This window comes from Emydura macquarii, unplaced genomic scaffold (genome assembly GCF_026122565.2).
Source record: "Emydura macquarii macquarii isolate MOO-44397 ecotype Brisbane River unplaced genomic scaffold, CSIRO-AGI_Emac_v2 contig_2199, whole genome shotgun sequence".
NCBI classification, from domain to species: Eukaryota; Metazoa; Chordata; order Testudines; family Chelidae; genus Emydura; species Emydura macquarii.
The window spans coordinates 1905201-1924055 of record NW_027132336.1 but is presented as its reverse complement, the minus strand read 5'-3'; the positions used below and the strand labels follow the sequence as shown (position 1 = coordinate 1924055).

Here is an 18855-nt window from a genome sequence, read left to right as displayed (position 1 = left end):
GATGGCTGCACATAGCATTCATGTATTCAGCCAGGAGTGATTTTACACGCTAGTGACTATGTGTGAGCTGAGCCTGGAGAGGTTGCAGTTCTCTAGTAAAGCTATGCAAAAGGCATCAGGCTGGAGAGCTATGGGGACACAGCAGTCTCGACTGCACCATGGGGAATGTCAAAAATCTCAACTATACATATGCAGTGATGGGTTCTAACATAGCTGTTACCACCCAAGAAAGATCTTGGAGTCACCATGTATAGTTTATGAAAACTTCAGCTCAATGCACAGCAGCAGTCAAAAAGGCTAACTGTATGTAAGGAACTATTAGGAAAAGGATGGATAAGACAAAATATTATAATGCAACTATATAAATCCATGGTACAAATACACCTTGCATAGTGTGTCCAGTTCTGTTATATTGTGGAACTGGAAAAAGTTCAGAGAAGGGCAACGAAGATGATCAAGTGTCTGGAACGGCTTCCTTACCAGGAGAAATTAAAATAATTAGGGCTGTTCATCTTAGAAAAGAGGGGTTGGGGAGGGGATGTGATTGAGGTCTATAAAATCATGAATTTTGTGGAAAAAGTTAATAGAACAATCTTATTTACCCTTCCATACAATACAAAAATTGGGGGGGGGGGGTGTCACCTGAAGAAATTAATATGCAAAAGATTTAATACAAACAAAAGGAAGAACTTTTTCCACCCAATGAACAACTAACCTGTAGACCTCACTGCCATGGGATGTTGTGATGACCAAAAGTATAACTTGGTTCAATAAAGAACTGGATAAGTTCATGGAGGATAAGACCTTCACTGTATATTAGCCAAGATAGTTAAGTAGGCAAACCCCATGTTTAGGAGACCCTAAACCTCTGACTAACAGAAGCTGGGAGTAGACTACAGGGGTGGATCACTTCATAATCACCCTGTCCTGTATGTTCCTCCAAGTCTGTTATGGGCCTCAGAGTCAGGACACTGGGCAAGATGGACCACGTATGACAGTTCTTATATAGGAGAGGTCTCATTATCTGTACCCACCCACAGCTTCATGACCTAGATACATGAAATTACCAGTTCACTAAAAATGCTTAAGTCTTGAAGTTCAGTGGGGATACTCTCATAAGAAAGTTTTACCAAAGCATTGGAGTTTGTTGGTGCACATGCTCCTGTCTTCCAGGTGTCCAAAATATAGTAGCTAATCTCATTGCTATCAAATTTCTGCAGCCTAAATTTCCCTCCCAATCTCCAGGCACCTCCCCTGTAGCTCTCTGGTCTCCCATCTCCTTGTTCTTCAACCTGTTAATTGTATCAAAATTCTGTCTTCCCCCACCATATACTCCCCCTTACAGAGAAAAGTGGGTCTTTTTCCCATACTGACTCTACCCTTTACAACTTTCCCTCTTTTTAACATCTTTACTTTTTGATCTCACCTCAGAAATTCTCTTTGCATGGCCTGGGACGTCTCAATTTCTTTAGCAACAATCAAATCCTGTTTTTGAGGTATGATTGTTTTATTTGAATGTTTCATTGCTTGTCACTCACAGATGCCACCTCCCTGAGTATTCTGTATCTAGAATTGGTAGGGAATTTTGACAAAATATTTTATCAGAAAATGCTGATTTGTTGAAGCCAGAACTGTTGGCAGGAATGTTTGGAAAAAAGTTTCAAAGTTGTCAAAATGCCAGAGTTGACAATTTCTAAACAAAGACGATCCAATTGGTTGGAACAATTTTTTTTTAAATGTGATTTTATAGTAAAAAAGAGTAAAAAAAACATTTAAAAGATTGACATTGAAACTATGTGTTTCAAAATTTTGATTTACCCTATTTGAGTTTTTTGGGGATTATCAGTTTGTGGAAAATTTTTGAGATTTCAGCTTTTTGGTCCTTATTCGAGATGGGAAAACCTTTTCAAATCTTGAAAATTCTCATGGGACGGAAAGCCATTTTCCACCCAGCTCTAACTGCAATCTATACAATTCAATAACACTTAACATAGCATGGAGCACACACACTTCTGGTCATAATAGAAAGAACCATTGCCAATGTTCGGAATACATGGGCTGAAAATGGGTACTTCAGATAATAGATTACATTCATTTAATAGACAGACAGTTCCTCAAATTTAGAAGTTGGTCAGATCTCCTCCAGCCATCTTTTCTGGCTCTGACCCCCTACAAAAACAATAGGGTAATAAAAAAAGCTTGTAGTTGATTTTGGCCCTTCCTCTAAACACATCAGACCTGTACTTCTCAGTAGGGTGGCATAGACAGTGTGGATCACTCTTTTGCTTTTGGCAGGATGATTAGCAGTTCACTGGTCTTGGCTCCTGATCACACAATCGTCTGTATCCCCATGCACACTTCACTTTTCCCTGCAGAGATTGCCAGACCCACAACCCCTTAGCTGTTCTGTCACCAAGAAACTTAGTCTTTGCATTTTGTTTAATGAAAATAAGTGAGAGAAAAGGTAACTGCCCTGTTTACAGAGAGCTGCCATCTGCAACACTGAGCCCACCACATCCTGTTGTTGTTATATTAGTGTAACAGGTACTAGTTAGTTACACTAGGTATTAGCGTAAAAGGAAGCCATTAAGAGATTGTTAACAAAAGACAGCTGACAGCCCTAATATCCTAGCCAGGCAGCTAATGCAGTTCAAATGCATTGGGACAAGATTTCTTTCACTCCCATGAAAGGCTTTAACTCCTTCACTGCTGACTGGATACGATTTTGCCAGTCTCAAAGGGGTATTAATGAACAAGCTTTGGCTGTGTCTCTTGACAGGTCAGGTAAACCATGGATCAGGAATGGAGAATTAATCAATGGGTCTACAATTAAAATAAGTGAAATCTAAAGGACTGCTAAGAGTCAGTGTTAAAACGAAGGACAAAAAGGCCTTCTTGCAGACCTACCCTAGAATGTGTCTCCTTTTATAGAGTAACAAATGCTTGCTTGACAAAGGAATTCTCACCATCTGAGCCCAACTTCATTCCCTCCTTGAAAGACGGCAGACAGCTGTGTTAGACACTTTGCTCAGAGAAAGGGGGACAGTCCAGCCCTTGCCCCTCATGTCCTCTTGTATTCCAGCAAGGGGCTTGGAGACCATGTTCATACTAACCTAGCTATGAACATTTAGATGGCTAGGCATCCCCACCTCTTCGAATTACTGTTAGCCAGACATCCCAGCAAACACAGCAAGAGTGCAAAAACTGGGTCAGTGCAATGTGTCTGTCATGCAACTCTGTTAGCGAGGAATAATTTAGAGGGAGATTATGCAAATCTCCAGAATGCACCAAGTATTAATCGTATAGTAGACTTGAATGTAGTTCTGTTAAACACAAATAGCAGTGTTCAAATGGTATTAACCTCGTTCCAGGACCTAACAAAAGCAAGGATATTAATCCTTCACTTGTCCTATTGTGTTTGGATATTGGAGCAGATGTTAGTACATCTGGAGGATCAGACATCTGCAATGCCATGGCAGAATGAGGTGCCCTGAAGACAAAACAAAGAATTATGGATGAAGTGGTGAATGTGATCCTCCTTATACAGTACGTTTTGAAAAGTCCTGCTAATCTATGTTCTAAAAGCTCCTAAAATGCAGGTTGTTAAACTGATTCTGTACATATGTTCTTAAGACAGACTAAAAATTCTCTGGGCTAGAGAATGTAAGTGCACATGAGGTACTTTACAAGATTGGAAATGATGCCCATTTAATAGCTGTCGCATTACAGCCTGGATCAGCGCAGAACAAAGATATACTAGCAAAGTACCAAGCAAAAGTTTTAAAGAATGATAACCTCCCAAATCCTTTGGTTCCTGCCCTTTCATCGTGCTCCTGACCATCAACTACCAGTCCTGGCTCCTCCAGCTCTGACTTCCGACTCTGGCTTAATCCTTGGCTCTGGCATTTGTGTCTGACCCTGGCTCCAAGCTTCAGCTCTGATTCCCGGTCCTGACTTTGGCACTTAGCAGTTGACTCCAGCTCTGACCCTCGCTTCAATTTCCTGACCTGGACACCTGATTGCCTATATCCTGGTTCCTAACAAATTGCTTGGATGCTTTGGGCCCCCCTTCATCCTGGAGTGGAGGAGGTGGGCTTGCTGATACCCATTGATCCCCCCTTTGTACTAGAACTGCATAACCAGCAGTGCAGACCCAAGTGGCTTAGCTGGCAGGAAAAGTGCAGTCCCTCTGCGAACAACCAGCTCACTCTCAGGGGGAGGTGGCCATGCTTCAGACTCATTGGGGACCTCCCTCATCACAGCAGGCTCCTGCAGTCCCCCTACCTGAATACTTGGACGGCAATCACTGGAAGTTTAGGGAATTTTTGAACCAGTGCTGTTTGCTCTTCTTACTCCATCCCAGCACATTCCCTGAGAGTAGGCTCACCACCCAGCCCACCTTCGCCTGGTCTCGGAGGTAAGCATTGGACTGGGCCTCACCTGTCCTGGAGCAGGGCAGCCCCATCTTGACCAACCGGGAAGCTTTTTTACAAGCCCTCTCTACTATATTCAATGACCCACACCGAGTCCGTACCACTGAAGGGTTTCTGTGAAAGCTTTGGCAGGGACAAGGACTTGCCACCACATATGGCTCGCTTTTGGTGACGGGCAGTGGATGTGGAATGGAATGCGGAGGCCCTAGTATACCAGCTCCCGGGAGATCTGAGCAAAGAGGGGAAGGGTGAGCTGGCCTGATTCAAAGGTCCTTCCCACCTAGATACTTTCATCAACGTGACTGTCCTTATTGACGGTGCACTACGAGAGAGAGAGAGAGAAAGGAGGAGAAGCAGCATGTGGGAACCCTCCCCCCCTCCCCCATGATAAAATGCTGAACCCAAGACCCATATACCAATCCCCAGCTAATGCAGATTGTCCTAAGCTGCCACCTGACCCCAGAGGAAAGAGAAATGATGTTGAGAAGATGTATGGGCTTCCAGACTCACCCTCACCTCCTGTCCAATCAGAAAAATGTCAGGAAACTAACAGGCCTAGGCACAGTTAAAGGGAGCTGACTTAGGACCTGCTAGTTTTCCCCACCTCAGCACTGCCTCCTGACCTGCCATCTGGAAGCAAACTATGACCCGAAGGGCTTTCCTGCATTTCCAATACAGATATGCACCCTGGATCTGGCCATGCCCTTCCCCCTCCAATTGGCTCTGACAGACTCTGGGGCTGCAGACAATTTTATTAATGTTGAGGCAGACTGTCTTGCACATCCCCCTTCAGCCCAAGAGAACACTGGATCTTGTTGAAAACCATCAGTGGGTCCCTCCTGTCTTCAGGTCTAGTAACCCATGAAACAGTGCCATTCGAGATTGTTCTCCAGGGGCGCCAGGACATCATGCAACTTAATGCAATCCATTCACCACACTTCTCCTTGACTCTTGGTATTACTTGGCTAGTGCAGCATGACCCCATTATTTCCTGGTGGGAGAGGACAACCAGCTTTTCCTCCAAGCACTGTCAAAGGTTTTGCCTGCAGCCCATGGAGCCCCATTCCGCAGTCCCACATCTGGGGCTCCAGCCTGGGATCATGACACTTGAAGAATATCCCTTGACCTCAGTGGCTATCTGAAGGGTACCACAAAGGGACACTGCCCCCCCAACTCAGGACCTGTCAACCATCAACTGGGTCCAGCAAATTCATCTGATGCAAGATGAACTTGAGAGGCACCTGGAGGAGGCTAAAGAAGCCTACAAATGGTTTGCAGACAGTTGTGTTTGCCATGGCCCAGAAGGTTTGGCTTGCTACGAGATACTTCAGGATGTGCTAGCCTTCCCAGAAGCTATACCGTTGGTTCATCGATCCCTTCCACACTTGCATACAGGTCAGTCCAGTTGCGTTCCCCAGTCCCTCCCCATCCACCCATTATTCCATGAATCATTCCTCTAGCTTTACACAAAGAATCCCTTCCTGGGCTGGTCTCAACAATCCCCAGTCAGTTGAGATTCAGGGTCATGAAGACTATATAAAGCATGAGGTTCTTGACTCCTGTCTGCAATAAGGTTGCCTCCAAATACCTCATAAATTGGGCAGGCTATCCTCCTAAGGAGCTATCTTGGAAGCCTGCAACCCACATCTAGTGAAGAAGTTTCACGAAACGCCTCCTGACAAGCTGTGCCCAGCACCACCCCAGAAGGGAGTATGTGTGAAGGACAGTGCTGGTGTAAGGATGTGAGGGTGCAGGTCTAGAACCCAGGGCTGTGGGGCCCTGGATCTCAGAGACTGCATCATCACCACCAAGGTAGATGGGAAAAGTAGCATCTCACCCCAGAGCATGTTTTAGTGGTGCAACCAAGCCCAGCAGCTGTCTAACAGCTTCACAGGTGCTATTTAAGCCAGGATGTGAACCAGTAGGGCTGTCTGAGAAACTGTGCAGACTTCCTGCTGCTGCTACCGCCACATCAGACCCGCTCTTGCCTGCCTCCTGCAGTTCTGATACAAACCTCCTGATTCCTGCTCCCACCTTGCTTCTGCATAATCCTTGCCGCTCTCTGGGTCCTGCCCTTTCACTACAAGGCCATCGGCTACCAATCCTGGTTCTGACCCTGGCTCCAGCTTCTGACTCTGGCTGAACCATTGGCCCTGGCACTTGGTGTCTGACCCTGGCTCTGATCCCTAGTTTCAATTCCTAGTCTTGACTATGGTTCAACCCCTTGGCTCTTGTACTTGGCAGTGGACTCTGGTTCTGATGCCTGCGCTTCTCATTAGACTGGATACCAGCTCTAACCACCAGGCCAGATCACCTATGTCCAGGTTCCTAACAGTGTGTGCACATGTGAGGTTAACAGTTTCTTGTGTTGTCCCTTCCTTTTGCACACCCAGAAAGCAAATGGCATTGTGACAGGACATTTTACTCACTGCTGGATGGCACCTTCTCCTGGCAGTTCTGGGGATTAGCTCTGCCAGGCTGGTGCCTCTTCTAATGGTTGCACTCCATCATTCTGTCTCAGTCTGCATCCCTTCTTCTGCTTCAGAAGCTGCTGCTTCCTCTCTGTGACTCAGCCTTTGAGCAGGGTCACTGAGCTGTTTCCCCTTCTGGGGTGGTCTTTCAAAGTCTCTCTCCCCAAACAGCATCAGGTAGTCCTCATGCCTGCTGCCCTATGTCAGTCCCACAGCGATGCCAAGAGGCTTCCGATTCACTGCCCAACTTAGCAATACCACTCTGCAGTGTTTGGTAGGAGAATCCAGGCCCACCCTTTACACTGGGTTCCATCCAGGGCCCTACAGTTAATCAGTCAGGTCTGCAGCTACACCACTTACTGCTATCACCCCAGATGCCTTCCTATATGCAGTTTCTTCCCTACCATCCTTCTCCCTTACCTCAGTAAAAGACATTATAGGCTTTCTCCCCCCACTGTTGCCAGCTTCCTGGCTTTATAGAAGCTCCATCTGCTTCCTCACAGGTGAACTTCCTCCTAATTAGCTCCCTCTACACAGCCTAAAGCTCTCCCATTTGCAGCTTAATTGGCTGATTGGGCTCACCTGGCCTAATTCAGTTCTTGCTGGGCTGGTGTGGGGAATACATCCCATTACAAGTATATAGCATAATCAAGTTTTTGTTTACATCATATATGGCAGAGGTGCCAAACTTACTGACCCTTGGACAATCTTCAAAAGTTTGAGAACTGGCATACACTTGCTAGACCTCTGGGCTTCCATGGTGGGGGTGGTGAGGCAGGCATGCCCCCCGGGGTGGAAGCCTGGAGGCCTGGCAGGTATCTCTCACAGGGCAGAAGCTTCTAGCCCCATCACCCCACCATGGGGCTGAAGCCCCGATCCCTGACAGGTGTGCCCCATGGGGCTGAAGCCCTCAGACCCCTCTCCCCCACTGGACAGAAACCTCTAGCCTCATCACCCCACTGCATGGCAGAAGCCCTGAACTCCCCACCCTAATTTGGTAGGCAGAGAAGGAGGGGGGATGTTGGGGGCTCCACGAGCTGCACTTTTACTGTAAAAGAACCTTGCAGTTTCTAAGCCAGTCTGGCCACCCCTGATATATGGTTATATCTCCATGTGCTGTTGTCTTCCACACAAAGTTAGCTTTATGGTGTGGCATCTGGGAGGGTAGTTGCTCAGTTATATGCTTCTGGCTCATTGCTCATTGGATGTGGTTTTCCTCATTGACCCCTGGGGCTAGATCCAACTACTTCTGGGGACAAGAAGGAATTTTCCAGCAGGATTTTCTACCAAACTTTGATTGTACAACATTAGGGTTTGGCCTCAAGTGAATGTTCATGTTCCTTGGTGTTTCTAGGGTATTTCATATCCATATGTTTGTGGCACAGCTTGTGTGTTCCCATAGCCACCAATATGTTTCCAAGCAGGCAGACCTTGGCAATAAAACATGAGCCAGGAAGGCAGCTGTATCAAGTGACTCATCCTTTAGGTGTTAATGCACTTGAAGGGCTGGGGGCTATTACTCACTAGCATCAGTAGGCTAACATTTAAGGTGATATTGGTAACTCTACTGTGTGAATGCCCCATGTAGTATGTTGAACTATTAGCAGCGCATGCATAGGCAGGCCCTAATGAATCAGTGGAACTAGTTCTGCATCATCAGTTCACTCTGGCTTGGGTCAGGTTTGGCAAGGACTGCCTGCCCAGTGTTAAGTTCAGTTCTATTTGTTGTTAATAAAAGATGTGGTTAATTAGACACTAGTCACATTTCTGTCTTTATTTGCAGTCTTCTGCTTCATAATAAACATCAAACCTAGTGTGATAATATTTAAATGTCAGCATAGGTTATGTATTGCACCGGTACACAGGAGTATGATGTATAATTTTATTTGGAAGCTGTGAAAAATGGTATCCAGGTGACTGACAATCAGGTTTGAAAATGTAGAAAGGTTGCAAAATTCCGATAAAAATGTATTGAGAATATACAAGATTTTCAGGATGTATTTGGTTGATTTAATGCAGATGTTTGCATTTTAAAGAATATTGAAGAAATTATATCAGGAGACAAAAAATTTATGCTACTAGCAAGAACATGAATAATGAGACAGTGGAGAAAGGAATCTATTATCTTCAGTGTCAGAAAGGTTTAATGGGCTGAATGTATGTTGCCTATTATTATGTATCCACTCAGTCATCAAAGTTTGAGCTTCAGATGAAATAATTTGTAAGTACGTTATATTGCCATTTATAATATTTTGTTGCGTGCTGGGATTTTCAAAAGAAAATAAGGGAGTTAGGCACTCATCCCTTTGAAATTCAATAAGCCAGCCACATTCTTTACATACTGTAGTTCAGTAGATGAATTAAAGTGGGAATATTGATTAATAGTTATATGCAAGTGTGTCTCATAGGACAAATTCAGGCCAAACATCAGCAAGCACATCTCTTATCCATTTCAATGTGAGTCATGCCCCCTTATTCCAGGGCTGAATTTAGTCTTCATCAATACCTAAATAGTGGAAGCAGTCACTGGACAAAATATTGTCCTCAGCAATAATTGGTATAAAGCCAAATAAATGAGAATTTAACCCACTGACTGTCAGGCTGGTGCAAGTTATGCTCCTTTGCCACTTACAGTCGTGTAGGCTAGGTCATTTCACTCCTGCTGTGCAAATCACACCACCATTTACAGCTGCTGCATTTAGACTGAAGACAGAAAAAGTGAACTGAGGGAACGTTTGAGGAGCTTGCTGCTGGACAGATTGCTAAAAGCAACAGAATCAGTTTTTATTTATTTTTAAAGAGCTCTTTTCCTAAAACTCAGAAGACCTGACTGTTCTCTAATTTACTCCAGTATAAATCAGGAGTAACTCCACTGAAGCCAATGGAATTACATCAGCACAAGGAAAAGAATCAAGCCCAGAGACAGGAGTTGGAGCTATGTGCTAGGAAGGCCTAGCACTGCTCTCTCCTAAACAGAGGAGTTTATTATACAGATCAATACAGAACAGAATATAATACTGGACTGTGCTAGAGAGTCATACTATATGTTATCAGGCATGACAAGTGAGAATCAAACTAATCCTCTGGATGAAAGAGTCTCATAGGCACCGACTCCCTGGGTACTCTTGGGTTAGAACACCCACAGAAAAAATAGGGGATGCTCAGCACCCCCAGAGCCACAGCTGTTGGGCAAGGACACCCCTTCTCAGATGTTGGGGGGGCACTACCTCTCAGCTGTTTGGGCGGGACAGCCTCCGCTCAGCTGTTCTAGTGGGGTGCATCAGCTGTTTGCCGCCAGCCTGTCCATTTTTCCCAGACCATTTATAATGTATGGTGAGATTTTTTTTTCTTTGAATCTCAGGCAACTCAGACTCAGTCTTAATCTAGATGCTCAGTGGTTATCTTGCTCCTGAGTAAGTGGATATCTCACCACTTCTGAACAAAACCACACAGTTGTGTTTGTGGTTTTCTAGTTGATTTATGCATCAACAAACACAAAATATAGCAAGGAAAAGAAGCCAAGAATTCACTCATCATCACTTCATCATGAAGAAGGACAATAAAGAAAATTTACTTTTCTGCTACTTTGTAAACTTACACATATACATTTTGTTACAAGCATTTTCTTAAACTCTGTTAAAAATAAATTTTAAGCCATATATTTCTGGAAAAGACAAATTGCTGTAGAAGCCCCATGAACCACTTAATTAACAGTACACTAATGCAAAATAGGAACAAAGAGAGCAAAACAAAAACAAACAATGGAAAATAAAAAGGAGGAAGTTAGATGAGATGTTTTGGGGCGCTGAGGGGAACTGAGTATCCTCAGGCAACACACAGCATTTAACAGCTGGTACATTCTCAAAGATACCCTGTAGAAGATACCAATGAAAGAGAAAACTGAGCAAGATTCTCTCTACAGGAGACTGTGATTTCTCTTCCTCATCCTCCTGTCCTGATTACCCCTCCCCCAACCCCATCATTAAAATTTCATGCTTTTATGGATTCAACTGAGGGCTTAACCAGCCACTGATGTAAGTTAGATCAGCCTTGGCTCTGCTGTAACTAATACTTTGCTTCTTCCTCCCCCTTCACTGCATAAGAATTATGCCAGATAGTGCAACCTACCTTTAGCCCTCCCTCAACACACCCTGTATCAAGGGCTTGGAGGGGGGCAGGTGAAGAGACATTCTGCCAGCTCAGTGCCAATGGTGGAGCATTGGGTATTCCCTGGGGATGGTTTCCATCTCTTTATGCCATCAATGTGAATGGATCTCAGAGCAAAAGACTTTGGACTAGTCTACACTTAAAATTTACAGCTGCACAGCTGTATTAGTACAGCTGTGGCACTCTAAGTGCTTGTGTGACCATGTTATGTTGACCGGAGAGAACTCTCCCACTGACGTAGTAAAACACCTAAATGAGTGGCAGTAGGTATGTCAGTGGCAGAGCGTCTCCTGATGACATCGTGCTGTCCACTCAAGTGCATATGCCAGCAAAACTTATGTCACTCAGGTGTGTGTTTTTTCACACCCCTGAATGAGAAAAGTTTTGCTGGAATAAATGCTAGTGTAGAATCATAGAATCATAGAACATAAGAATTGGAAGGGATCTCAGGAGGTCATCTAGTCCAACCCCCTGCTCAAAGCAGGACTAAACTCAGCTAAATCATCCCAGCGAGGGCTTTGTCAAGCCACAGCTTAAAAACCTCTAAAAATGGAAATTCCACCACCTCCCTAGGTAACCCATTCCAGTGCTTCACCACCCTCCTAGTGAAAAACTTCTTCCTAGTATCCAACCTAGACCTCCCCACTGCAACTTGAGATCATTGCTCCTTGTTCTGTCATCTACTACCATTGAGAACAGCTTAGCTCCATCCTCCCTGGAACCCCCTTTCAGGTAGTTAATTAAAGGCTGTTATCAAATCCCCCCTCATTCTTCTGTTCCCTCAGCCTCTCCTCATAAGTCATCTCCTCCAGCCCCCTAATCATTTTTGTTGCCCTCCTCTGGACTCTCTCCAACTTATCCACATCCTTTTTAGTGGGGGGCCCAAAACTGGATACAATACTCTAAATGCGGCCTCACCAATGCCAAATAGAGGGGAATAATCAATTCCCTCGATCTGCTGGCAATGCTCCTACTAATATAGCCCAGTATGCTATTAGCCTTCTTGGCAACCAGGGCACACTGCTGACTCATATATAGCTTCTTATCCACTGTAACCCAGAGGTCCTTTTCTGCAGAACTGCTACCTAGCCCGTCAGTCCCCAGTCTGTAGCTGTGCATGGGATTCTTCTGTCCTAAATGCAGAACTGTGTACGTGTCCTTGTTGAACCTCATCAGATTTCTTTCGGCCCAATCCTCCAATATGTCTAGATCACTCTGTATCCCATCCCTATCTTTTAGGCTATCTATCACTCCCCCTAGCTTAGTGTCATCTGCAAACTTGCTGAGGGTGCAATCTACCCCATCCTCCAGATCATTAATGAAGATGTTGAACAAAACTGGTCCCAGGACCGACCCCTTGGGCACTCCACTTGTTACCGGCTGCCAGCTAGACATCGAATCATTGATCACTACCCGTAGTGTAGACAAAGCCTAAATCAGAGTATTCACTGCTTTAAATTACATGTACTTTTGAATTTGCTGTTTGATTTCCTAGTGTTGGTTAAAATACTAACCTCAGTCCAATGTTTACACTGAAGAACACATGCTGCACTTCACACTTGGGCAAAATGCTCATCAATTTAAAATAGGATTTAGCCCCATATTAATAAGTATGCTTGGTATTATATAGACTTCTTCCTTTTGTTTTGAGGGGCTAAAATGCAGCTTGAAAGTACTAATAGAAACTTCATTTACTGAACAGAATCAGCATTTTCCCTGAGAAGTGTTGTTCCACATACTAATCTACTAATTCGACGTATTGTTATCTCACTCATTTATTGTCTGTTCAGCCCAAAGCATTAGAATCTTCAAGTTCAGAGAACTGTAGCAGAGATTTGGTTTTTTTTAGTCACTATTAAGTTGATTGAGCTGTAGAGAGTTGTTATATTCCTCGTCACAAGTTTCATGGCAGAATGCAACTTCCAAACATACTTTAATTCCACAGCAATTTTCTCATTGTTTATTCTTTTAACATTCATATGACACTTTTAAGTATATCAAAGAAAAGTGCAGTTATTGGAGCTGTAGAGTCAGATCTTTTTATTATTGCTCAAGAAATTAATATATTTCTGGAAAAGAAACTGCCCAGGGAGTCCCATGAAACACGATATTTCAGTGAAATATTACCCATTGTGTGTAAGAGAAGGCAATTTCTGGTCATGGTTGGTAAGCAGTAGAAAATTATTTTTAATTATAGACAGACAGTACCATGCTAATAAAGGTGTTTCAAACAAGCTGTTTATCTCTCTGCTTAGCATTCCTGATTTGTCTGTTTCTGAAATGAAACTCCTCTGGCATTCCTATAGTATTTAACATTATTTTCATCCTCAGTGGGAGAGCAGTTTGATTCCAGAAGGTCCATTATAAGTGATAAGCCAAATTGTTTCTAGAATGTGTGTCAGTTTATATACAGCATCAGATGACCCTTTTCTTGTTTGAGAGCGTGAAGATTTATTTAACTGAGTGACTGGGATTTGTTTGGTTTTATAGCTCAGTTAGAGATGGGTGAAATTCCCCATTTTTGCCATGCACATTTTCCAGGGCTGAATAACAGAAGAATGATTGAGATTTTGCTACCTTTGTCCACCCTGAAAAAGAGGCCAACAACTTGGACAGCCCTAAATGAAACAATTTTGAAAAAAAAATCTTTGAAGACTCTTGTACCTTCATGAAAGCGGTGGATTTTTGTTTTCTATCACTGGTAGACAATTAGGCTCTTTTTTGTGGTATTCTTCTTCCCAATGGTCTGTTCAGTGACACCCTCAAATCTTCAGTGCTAATGCAGCCTCAATTTACACAATACTTTGGAAGAAACAATAAGTTTGTGTTCATTGCTGTGGGGGTTTCTATAAATTAAAATAGTGCATTACAAATATGCTTGGATAGGGCACCTAGTCCTGTCCATAAGATAATTGGAGAGTCAGGGATTTGCTAAAGGACACATAACTGAGAGCTGGGAATACAGTGCTGTGATGAAATGTGGAAAAAAATCCAAATCCCCAAATCCTGAACAGCTACGAAAACAGGCCTCTAGTTAAGATTTTGACTGGCCTCAGCAGAGATGAAAGGCTGTTTTTGCCAGTCGAGACCAATATTTTTTCATAATAAAACATGCAAGAGAAAATGACACAAGTTTGTAAGTGAAATAAATATTTTCTGAACATTTAAATATGAGGATAGTTTATTCTGGTTCTTATGCATCTTTCATACAAACATAAGAATGGTCACACAGGATCAGATTTGTGAACTAACTAGTCCACTATCCCATTTCTAACAGCAGCCAGTACCAGGTACTCCAGAAAAAGATGCAATAAAGTCAGTAGAGGACAATATAGATAACCTGATCAAGGCTTTCTTTCTAAATCAGATCAGTTAACAGTTGGCATATGCCCTGAAGCAGGAGGGCATATATTTTATAGAAGGGATATAAATCTAATATGACATTAGATGTTCTCATTAGCGATACAGATGTCTAATCCTTTTTGAATCCTGCTAAAGTCTTGACCTTAATGATTTTTGTGACAATGAGTTCCACAGGTTAATTATCCATTTTAGTAATTTTCTTTTGGGTTTTTTAAACATGTGGCCTAGCAAATTCATTGAATGGCCCCTTGTTCTTTTATTACCACAAAGGATAAATGGGAGTATCCAATTTACTTTCTGTGTTCCATTCACTAAGTGATATTATTCATCTCCATTCTACACAGAATTGCTCATATCTTTTCACCCATTTGTCTTTTGTTCATTAGGGGTTTTATTATTTTGCTTTTAATTATTGCTTTAACCAATTTACTCATTAGTGTAGTAAGCCTCACTCATTTGTAATTCTCAATCAGCCCAAAGCCTCTTTTAAAGTTACCTACAACATTAGCTATTCCCCATATCTCTAGTCTGATAGCAGATTTTAATGAGAGATTGAATGTTTTTGCTGGCAGCTAAACTGCTTGATTAAGATCCTTCAGCACTATTGGAGGTTTAGTATGTGCTCTTGGCAACTTGTTGCTATTTAAATGATGAGTTTATTCCAGCCTCTGCTCTTTTGACACTTCAATTACTGACAATGTCTCATCTTTGCTAAGTGAAAAAGTAATCACAAAATGCTTTATGACTGGAGGAAAGAGTTTGTTTACTGAGTTATGTAAAGCAGCTCAGAGACTGAGGCCATGTCTATACTACCATTTATGCTGGCAAAGCTTATGTCACTCAGGAGTGTGAAAAAAATAACCCCCTGAGCAACATAAGTTTTGTTGGCATAAGTAGCAGTGTGCACAGTGCTATGTCAGCAGGAGAGCTTCTCCTGCCGACCTAGCTATGGCTGCTCATTGAGGCGGTTTTATTACGTCGACAGGAGAGCTCTCTCCTATCAGCACAGAGCTGGCTACATGAGCGATCTCACAGAGGCACAGCTGCGTCGGTACAGCTGTGCCGCTGTAAGCTGGCTAATGCAGACATGGCCTTGAGGTAGGTCTACAGTGCAACCCAGGATCTGACTGCAGCAGGTGTAGACATATCTGAGCTAGTTTGAATGACTATAGCAATGAAGCTGCAGCAGCATGGCTGGCAGCACAGGCTGTACAAGCCTGCACAGGACCCTGGGGATATACTCTGGCAGCTAGCTCAAGCTGCCACGGCTTCACTGCTATTATCATTCAATCTAGCTAGATCAAAGCTGGCTCCATTATGTCTACACTTGCTGCATTCACACCTTGGACTGCACACCCTGAGAGTTAGGAGGTTCTGAGTTAACTCCCATTGAGTTTGGTGGGATCAGGATCTCACCCTCTGAGTGTATTCCCATCCTGCCACTAACTGGTCGTAGTACTTTGTACTTCTATAACCACAGCCTTGATGAGTGTCTGCAGTCCTCTCCTTTTTCTCCTCAGGATTATGGGCTCTGGGTTCACTTATGAGGGTGCCTGGTGCCTCCACCCAAGGAAACCCCTCCTAGTGCAGGGAACAAAAAGGGCCTGTCCCTTGGGAAAATATTTAATGCACAGTCTCATACAGAGGCGTGTCAGTCAGAGCACATCAAAATCAAAAAGCTATCACAATTCCCCTGGGTTTCTGGTGTCTGCTGAGATGACACCGTTCAATGTCCCAGAAACCCCAAAAGGACTCAATCTTTCTTTGGGTAAGAATGTGGAGGGTAGAAATGTCCTCCCTGGCTTTGATGCTACACTCCAAACACAACTCCAAAACGAAAGTAAAACCAACTCCTTTGTCTCTGAGTTCTATCTTTTGATAGAACTGGCTGTGATGCTGTCTGGATTAGGGGTGACCATTTATAATCTTATTGATATCAATATTGCAAAATTACAATAATTAATATGAGATATGCCATGTCAGATACTGTTGGAAAGGTTATAATTGGCTAAGATTGATAAGTATGTTTATATATATGTATCAATTTTGTATTATAAGTTCTAAATATGTATGACATATTTGTATTTCAACTTGTGCTGTGTTTCTGGGTGACACCCAAGACAGGATGGCAGCTGCACTAAGCCTGCTTAATGGCCCATCAAGGGAACTCAAAAATATGATGAATGCAGTGAAAGAACCCAGGAGCTACATCTTATGAGTCACCAGGACATGTAAGAACATGCCGAGGGACAAAGGATTCTGGGGCTTTTCCACGCCATGTGCTATGTGGCTGTGTTTGGGGCAAGCCACATGGAGAAAGGACATAAAATGCAGCTGCACCATCCCCATCTTGTCTTCATTCCAGCTTCCTACCTCTGGATCAATTCATCTGCAACTGAAGCTGTGAAACAAAGGATTGAGACCCATCCAGGTACTGAATGTACACCAGAGGAACTGTTCAAGCCTACAAACTCCAGAACTCTGTTGAGAATCTGATATTCAAGTGACGTCAATGTCACTTGTATGTATCTGATTGCTTTGACCATTTAACATTTCTCTTCTTATTTGTTTCTTTCCTTTTATAATAAACCTTTAGTTTTAGTTACTAAAGGATTGGCTGGCAGAGTGGTATTTTGGGTAAGATCCAAACTTATAATGATTTGGTAACATGGCTGACTCTTGGGGATCAGGAGGACATTTTTGGTAAAGGGAATAGAGTTTTAATAAATTCTTTCTTTATCTAGTGGACCTAGGGCTAACGCAGGGCCAGAGACTGAAATGCAGTAAAGGGGGCTGTGTAATTTTTTTGTTTTAGCTTCTTGATAACCAGTGTGGGGAATCAGAAGCACTGTTTGTAACAGGTTGGGGAATCTAACTGCAATGTTAGCCACCAGTTTTGGGAGAATCTGCTCTCCTTTTTGCAGTCTTCCCTGAACTTGGCTTTTTCAGGTCGGTTACCCTGGGTACAGACAGGTCACACTGGCTAGCAACATAACCAGAACTAATCTCTGTCCTGGACACCAGGCAATCTGGGAAACAGAGTCCTGAGCCTCTGTAGGCATCACTGCTGTAGTCCAGGGGTGAGTCCTCTAGAGACTCAGGGTGGTATTTCAGGAGCACCATCTCCAAAGGGATCACACTTAGTTCTTTAACAGAAGTGGGTAGTTATGATTCTCAAATATTCTCTGAGGTAAATAAATAGGACTGTCCCAATTTTACAGATTAGGAAACAGTGAGAGACGTGACTTGCCTGGGCAGGCACTGGGGTTCAGTGGATAAAGAATGGATGAACCCTGATCCTCTCCTATTCCCAGGACTCCATATGTCTACACAGCAAACACACACAAAACCTACAGCAGCATGTCTCAGAGCCTGGGTCTACAGACTTGGCCTTGTGCTACAGTGCTAAAAATAGTCATGTCAATGTTCCAGCTGAGGCTGGAACTTGGGTTCTGAAACTTAGCCTCCTGTCTGGGCTTCAGACCCCAAGCTCCAGCCTGAGCCAGAACATCTACACTACTATTTTTAGCACCACAGCAGAAACCTGAATCAGTAGATCCTGGGCACTGAGGCTTGCTGATATGGCTATTTTTGTTGTCATATAGACATATCCCATAAGACTGTCATTGGTCCCATTCAGTCCATCCAAAACATGGCCGCTAAAATTGTCATCTTCCTGCCTGTCAATCTGCACCTCCTTTGAATCTTTCCACTGCTTCTCCCTTCCACACTGTATCAGATTTAAACTTCTTGTTCTTCCTTCCTATGCCCTACATAATTCTTCCCCCCTCCCTACTTGTCCAGCCTGGTTACTTATCACATTTAGCACCTTCTATCCACTAATGATGTTAGTCATACTATTCCTATTCATTAGTTACTTCCATGAGTATCAGAGCCTTTTGTTCATGCCATTCCTTATGACTGGAACGCTCTCCCTCCTCTCATCCATCAACCATTATCTTCCCATTTACGCCTCACTCCACAAGGTATTTTAACAAGCATGTGATTTTGAGTATGGGATCAATGCTTTGACATCAATGAGACAATTTACACTAGCTGAAAAGTTCCAGGGGGGTAGCCGTGTTAGTCTGTATACAGCAAAAACAACGAGAGTCCTAGTCTTTAAGGTGCTACGGGACTCTCATTGTTTACACTAGCTGAGAATCTGCCTCAAAGGGGTGAGCCATATCTGCTTATGTATCTTGCTGAATCAGCGCTTCTGTCATCAGAATTATCTCCCTTTGATCCTTGTGTGCATATGCATCATTCATTACCTTGTAACTACTAGCTATAGTGTACAATGAGCCTTGAAACTAATGTTCCCTTTTCATGGATGGGCCAGGTCTATTCATTATTTAAGGGAACTACACTTTGTTGGTACACAGTTTATTTTTTCATCTCCTGTTACTTAATATTTGCCA

General features: G+C 43.3%; 1 long non-coding RNA gene across 2 annotated transcripts in view; it reads right to left on the bottom strand.

Annotated features, from left to right (window-relative positions):
* Nucleotides 1–7334, bottom strand: part of LOC137160346 (uncharacterized) — a 68229-nt gene extending 60895 nt beyond the window's left edge. For both annotated transcript variants that reach the window (XR_010921858.1, XR_010921859.1), the window contains exon 1: nt 6863–7334. This is a non-coding gene — a long non-coding RNA (uncharacterized lncRNA). The remainder of the gene's footprint in view (nt 1–6862) is intronic.
* Nucleotides 7335–18855: the final 11521 nt, after the last annotated feature.